The following is a 7,620-nucleotide window of genomic DNA, read 5'->3' on the forward strand; positions in this document are numbered from 1 at the left end:
TAGTGAGAGCTCAAGGCTATGGAAATCCAACCCAGGTATCGCTTAGATTTGACACATTCCAAGCACTCAGACTTGCACATAGCAAGCATGGAATGTCATGTGGATTGCTTGACTGGGAGAGGTCTTATAGGAGAAACCACAAGTATCTATGTTCTATAGACTACCCATGTGCTGAATGTGCATACTGGTCATGTGTAATAGAAGGCACCTGGAATACTAAAGATGCTAGCCAGAGAGAGTTCATACTAGAAAAGGGGAAGCACCAGCTAATTGCACTACTGAAACTTGCAACCCCTTGTTTCTAACTAAGTAATCCCTCTAACCCTAAGTGGGCAAAAGGACTACTAGCTGTGTCTTTGGAAATAGATGGCACCAGCCTAGACCCAATATGTCAGTTAAGGGTTAGTGGATGGGTTGTCTCCTGTCAGGCCCGTCAGGTGGCTATTTACCACACCTTCTATGATGAATTAGAACAGCCTGTGCCACCACTCCCAAGAGAAACAAAGAATTTGTTCTTTCAATTGGCTGAAAGTGTGGCACAGTCCCTGAATATAACTTCTTGCTTTATATGTGGAGGAACTATGACAGGAGATCAGTGGCCATGGGAAGCTAGCAAACTCACTCCCACTGAGCCTAACCCAGATATTGCTCCATATCGGAGAAACCTGAAGGACAACGTGTGGATCCTGAAGGCCCAAATTATCAGGCAATATTGCCTAGCAAGAAGTGAAAGGACAAATCTCACTGTGCTAGTAGGACAGCTACATTACGTAGGTCAAAGACTGTATTATGCTACTACTGAATAACTGTCTCATGGAGACTGAATCAGAAAGAACTAAACCCCTTAGACCAGTTCTCTGAACTCAGAGATGCCTGGTGGCATCCAGGATTCTCACAAAACTGAAGTACCCTCCAGTTTTTGGGGGTTTGTGGAGATAAGGCATATGCCCGACTACCTGACCAATGGGCAGGTAGTTGTGTCATAGGCTTTATAAAGCCCTTTTTCTTTCTGCTGCCCATCAAGGCAGGAGAACTGTTTGGGCTGCCGGGAGCCACCCCAGTCAGAAGTCTGGTGGCATCATCGGGACTTACAAACAGAGGATTGGAAAGAGGATGAGTGGCCCCCATAAAGAATAATACATGGGCAGAGGATGGGTCATGGGGTCCCTATCTATATGCTAAATCATATTTGATTGCAGGCGGTCTTAGAAATAATCACTAATGAAATCAGCAAAGCTTTGACCCTCCTTGCCCACCAGCAAACTCAAATAAGGAATGCTGTGTATCAAAACAGATTATCTTTGGATTATTTACTTGCTGCAGAGGAGGAGTATGTGGAAAGTTCAATCTGACCAACTGTTGTCTAAAAATAGATGATCAAGGTCTAGTGGTGGAAAATATAGCTAATGAAATTTCCAAATTGGCTCATGTGCCAGTACAAGTGTGGCATGGATTTGATAAGAAATCAATCTTTGGAGGTTGGTTCTCTGCTTTTGGAGGTTTTAAGACCCTTATCATAGGAGTCTTATTGTTATTAGACACTTGCCTTCTCCTCCCCTGCCTATTGCCAGGATTACTCCAGATCATGAGGAACCTAGTGAGTTCAGCTGTGTCTCAAAGAGGCCCAGGTGGATCGTATTACATGCCCCACCAATGAACTGTGGCACAGGTTGATGAGGATGGTAGTGAGACTCCATAACAAGTTGTTCTGAGTCTCAAAGGGGGGAATGAGGTAAGACAGTAAAAGCAGAGCTAAAAGGATCTGTCCTAGCTGCCCTATGTAGGCCTCAGCCAACCCGCAGCATTTCTGTTGTCTGTATGTTCCTCCTTTGGCATGCACGAGGCCTAGATTGTAACCTAGCAACTTCCTTGAACTTGCATCACCTTTGAGGGCAGGTGGTCCAACTGGTTCCAACGGTGCAGGCAAATCTGACCTTCCCCTTGAGTCCAAGACCTTGAGGATGATGTCACGTCTCTCTCTGTTTTATGACACTCAAGTGCACTCCGGCCTTGAAAAGTGGGGGACACATTGAAGGTGGGCTCCTCCATCAGCGGTGGGGAGTGCATGCGCCTCCAGATGAAGAAGCCCACTCCACAGCAGAAGAGCACGCCTATCATCAGGAGGAACCAGAAGTACCAAAGTCTCTGTACTCAGGGCCCGCACACAGCAGCGGGAGCCTCAGCAGTCTTCATAGGAGCGGCATATGTTGGACAGAGTCCTTCAAAATACCAGCAATGTTTTATGACTTCTGTGCACTCCAGGAGCAGCCCGGGCAGCAATGCCGCAGCCCTCCCCGGCTGGCCACTCATGGCTCGTCCGAGTGGCCTCCTGGTCGCTCAGGGTGCGGGTTGCAGGTGCCGGCAGATATAATTTATTCTTTAAAAGGTTTGTATTTATAAACTCATAGGAAGTATCCAGAAGAATAAACACTGTTTATAGTTTCTTCTATGGATCATTGGAGGAAAGGAAAGATTTTCTCCTCATTTCATTGCTATAACTTGCCTTTTTTATAGTATCAGGACTCTGGTAGTACCTCCTTCCTGAATATCACTATGGTCACATTCAAAGTACTCCACTTGGAAAGCTATGTACTGATGCTGATGCCTAATCTACCCTTCAATGCTTTTTTTTTTTTTTTTTTTTTGCAGTTTTCACGGGGGCTGGTTTTGAACCCACCACCACCAGTATATGGAGCCAGCATCCTACTCCTTGAACCACAGGCATCACCCCCTTCAATGCAGTTTTGTAAGTCCTTAGTTTTCTCTGAATGTCCATCATGGCTGCTGTTGTATTACACTTGACATTCAGAATGTCAGTAAACTATCTTTTTTTTTAGTTGGCTGGAGTTGGGTTTGAACCCGCCACCTCTGGCATATGGGGCTAGTGCCCTACCCCTTTCAGCCACAGGCACTGCCCAGTAAAATATATTTTTTTAAAAAATACTTTCTGGGTGGTGGTGCCACCAGCTCAATGGGTAGGGTGCCAGCCACATGCACCAAAGCTGGCAAGTTGGAACTCAGGCCAGCTAAAACAACAACAACAAATATAGTAGGGCATTATGGCTGGTGCCTATAGTCCCAGCTACCTGGGAAGCTGAGGCAAGAGAATCACTTGAGCCCAAGAGTTTGAGGTTGCTGTGAGCTGTGATTCCAGGGTACTCTACTGAGGGCAACAGCTTGAGATGGTCTCAGAAAAAAAAAAAAAATTATCCGGCTCATGCCTATAATCTGAGAACTCTGGGAGTCTGAGGCAGGTGGATTGCCTGAGTTCCTGGATTCGAGACCAGCTTGAGCAACAGCAAGACCCTGTCTTGAAAAATAGCCAGGCATTGATGTGGTGGCCAGTAGTCTCAGCTACTTGAGAGGCTGAGGCAGGAGAATTGCTAGAGAACCCCAAGAGTTTGAGGTTGCTGTGAGCTGTGACATCACAGAACTCTACCAAGGGTGACATAGTAAAATTCTATCTCACAAAAATAAAAAAGAAGAAATTTCCAACAGTTTGTTCATTACTCTGATTCAAGCTCTGACATTCTCCCAAGAACACACAAAAACACAAGAATAAAAATGAACATAACGTAGCAAGATACCAACACACATCACTGAGAACACAACTGTGAGACACTGACATACCAAGATTATGGAACCTTGCAGAGAGGTTTGTACGGTGTTGCCAGTGTAAGTGTACAGTGGCAAGTGCACAAACATAATTCTCAGATCTCAAATAAATTTCTTTAAAATTAGAAAAAGATTAAAAATTAAGAAAATCACATTTCAAAGTTATGTCCTCGCCAACATGGTGGCACCCAGTTGGGGCCAGTTCATCCACTGTGTGTTCTGGCTTAGCCAGGCAGTATTTATAGAATATTTGGGGATCTATTTGGAGAGGATTATTCCAGTATGACAAATAATCAGTATGGACAAGGGAAAAAAATGAAAGACTAAAGTTTTGGAGCCACCTGCTCCTAGAGAATACATCAATGTAAATGAAATTAGAAATCAGTGTGGATCCCATCATCTCAATTCCCATCTTTGGATGCTCCATTTCATACCTGAATTCAGAGAAGCTTTATTTTCTCTTGGACAAGAAGAGAAATGAACAAGAAATATCCTTGTTCAAGGATAAGGATAAGTCTGATGCAAAGGTTTGAGTTATACCTTTGCAGTGACAGTGCTTTTTTGCTCAGCTTCTGGTCCTGGACCAGGAAGCTGTGTCCATACACCTCACTGACAGCTGTGGGGAGACCAGCAGTGACATGAGGCAACATGATGTGCAGGAAGTGAATTGAATTCTCTTTGGTGCTCTAGAAACTTCTTTATGTGGAACCTCTGAGCATGACCTCATCAATCATCTGGAGCATGGAACCATCATTAAAATGATTGTTTGTAAATGATGCAAGAATAGCAGTGAGAAGCATGTGAATGTGCTAGAGTATTTTGGACATGAGTTATATCATAAATTACAATTCCTATAATTAAACCTGTGTGCTGTACCACATGAGATTAAAGTGTTTATTACTAGAAACATTTATTGCATTATTACTCTTACTGTACACCTAAGTCATGAAGTGTATAGTCTGGAGTTCTCCTTGTGAACTGAAAGAAACAAATATCTTGAGACTTAATGTTTGATTCAGTACTTGGAAAATGGATTTGGAGGATTTTACAAATAGAAGACTGTAGCCTCAGGAGAGAAATCAATGTCTTCATAGTTTGAATATATTATCATGAAAGTTAATTAGGAAACTAATAAAAATAAAGAATATTGAGGACTCTTCAAATTGACACAGATATATAATTATGGATTCTTTATTACTTTCATTTAGAAAGTTCATTTATAACTGTGTGCTTCAGTTTACTCATTATATCTAAATCATATGTAATATACCCAAAATTATTATAAACCTATTTTAATTAGCATCACCGTCAGTTTTTTCTAATGACAGACTGCCTATTTAATCTAACTAGAAATTAGAAATCTAAATTAGATATTAGAAATTCACTCATGTAAATATAATAATCTCTGTTTGCCCTACAAATCTTATACAGCCAGTGGTGTGATAACCATGCCCTTGACCCCCCCCCCAGACCAGTGGAGAATGCAACAAACCCCCTACCCTTGAAAGAGAAACCTCTCCTGAACCTTATAGTCCCAGTCCCCTCAAGGGTGGGGAGGTTAGATTCTGAGAAGCTTGAAGATAAGGAAGGGAGGAACAGAGGGGTGGATTCCAAATAAAATTCCTAGTGGAAAGTCCCAAGTTCTCAGAAACTTTCTCAACTCATGTACCCCTACCTTGCCCACACCTTGTACCACCTGAACTATGTGACCTTCATCTTGTGACCCATGAACTAATGTATACCCCTGCCCTAGCTAACCACAATGATTGGCTTCTGCATTTTGCATGCTTGCTGAGCTTTGCAGAAAATAGGGTATAAAAGGCCCACTCACCTTCCATTATGGGCCAATTACTTCTTACAGTAACGGCCCCCTGCAAGTGTAATAAAATCTCTACTTAATTATTGCATCAAGTGGGGTCTGAGTCTCTCAGCTGTGTAAGCCACAATAGTGGTTTCATCACTGAACAGTAATGCTTTAGTAAAAATCTTCTACTCTGGCAAGAGTTAAGGAAATTCTGTGTTTGACTCTGTGAGTAGAAAATTAAATGGTATTCTCTGAACATGTTAATTGAGGTTTTGGAATTATGTATTTTTACTTTTTTTTATTTTCCAAGAAAGCATTGGGTAGAAAAAAGTACGTTTTGGCCCTATAGGCTGTGCAAATAGCTTTTTTGGTCAGCTCAGTTTGAAAAGACATAGTAAATAAGATGTGTCTGTCTTTGAGGTACTATATGATTGACTTAGCTATAACATAATGATTCACAAAATAATTTCAAATCAATGTATATAAGGCACATTATAAAGAAATTAATTTTAAGCAAAAAAAAAGATTAAAAAGTGTTGTTACCATTTGCTGTTTGGGTAACAGATTGACTTTCATCTGTATTTGTAGCATTTGTTATTCCATAGCACAAACTTGTGAAAGCCATATCTCATAAATTTGTCAAAGGGGCTATGTATACTAATGCTTCCTTTTTCAGAGGGTGCGAAAAGTTTTGGTATTAAGTGAATCTCTACTGAGGTAGTCCTGAGGTTTGCCAGGAGGAAGCTCTTCCCAGATGGAGAAATTTACCTGGATGTTGAGTTCTTCTGGCCATTTCTCCTCATCCTCCAGACACTAGAGAAACACCTACCAGGTGGAAGTGTTTATGGAGTACCTTCATTGGAAGGCTATTGTTTTCTGGAGAAATGGTAACCTGAGTATTTCCTTTGGACAATAATTCTCTCCCCAACAATGGAACAATGAAATCAGGCATCTAAAGGAACTGATGAGTCAACTCTTCTCCTCCAATCTAGCATGTAAGAGGTTGAAGAAAGAATTTGTGTTCCAGTGTTCCTGTCACTCCTGCTACAGAACCAGATTGTTTAGTCAGAGAGGAGAGTGAAGTATTAAGAAATGAATATTTCCCAGGATTTATTAGAAAGCCTTGGCCGGCAGATTTCCATAGGTAAGGAGAGGGTATACTACCCTTTGGGCTAGGCATCCCTAGAGCCATTGTACCAAATAGTTGGCTGTCCCTAAAGGGATCATAGTCATGGATCAAGTGTTACCTGTGGACAATGTTGTGCCCATCTCAGGTTGCCAGAGTGGGCTGCTCCCAGAGTCTCAAGGTCAGATTCCAGTGGCAGGTGGCATCCCTTAACAAGCATGCACCCACTTTCTACCTTCAATTCCTGAGTTTCAGACTTACCTGTGCCTGGAGGAGTCAGTCTTTTTAGCCTTTGTGTCACCAAGTCCTCTTGCTAACATGACCTCCTGTCTGCCCTGAGTTTTACTACTGACCATTAACTCACCCTCAGAGGAATCTGAGATGTCTTCCTGGATCTTTACAGGTGACTGTGAGGAGGTTTAACACAGACCATCAGCCTCCACTTGAGTGGGGGAAAACTAGAACTTTCTTTAAGCCAAGAGCAGAGGAAGATCACAGGTTTATTAAAAAGCCACCAGCAGCAGGGGAAAATCAATTTGAAACATCTTATTCGATTGAGAAAGTCACAACTCAAAAAAGGCAAGGAGAGCAGGTAGTCCCCAGTTTGTATAACCAGAAATGGTCCAGTTTCACCATATCTTACGAAAGAAAAAATGTGTTGTTTAAGGGTGGCAGCAGTTCCACATACATAGTCTGTCATCTTAGCAACAAAAAGCCAAGAGGTATGAGGAGAGAATTAAAGACACAGAGGAAGGAGTGACAATGTCAGGCAGTAAGAAAAAGAGGCTAGTGTTTTGAATGATAAAGTTCACTCCTGTTTTTCTTTGCTTCAGTTTCAAAGGAGTAACTCATAACCTTGAGTACTGATCTCAACACCCATAACTAAGGAGATACAGCTTCAGGCAGGCAGAAGAAAATACAGAGCAGCAGATTTAACACTATTATGGCAGATTATTGCTGAATAATTGATGTTTGTCACTTTCAGCAAATAAACAGCAATCTGATGAGACTTTAAACTAAGTCTCAGGCCGTGCCTGTGGCTCAAAGGAGTAGGGCGCTGGCTCCATATACCAGA

At 42.1% G+C, this 7,620-nt stretch overlaps 1 pseudogene; it reads left to right on the forward strand.

The window, feature by feature from the left end:
- LOC105888362 overlaps nt 1-4,472 on the forward strand; it is a 6,033-nt pseudogene extending 1,561 nt beyond the window's left edge.
- The last annotated feature ends 3,148 nt before the right edge of the window (nt 4,473-7,620 follow it).

Source organism: Otolemur garnettii, unplaced genomic scaffold (genome assembly GCF_000181295.1).
Source record: "Otolemur garnettii isolate 467f Iridium unplaced genomic scaffold, OtoGar3 scaffold00305, whole genome shotgun sequence".
Taxonomy (NCBI): Eukaryota; Metazoa; Chordata; class Mammalia; order Primates; family Galagidae; genus Otolemur; species Otolemur garnettii.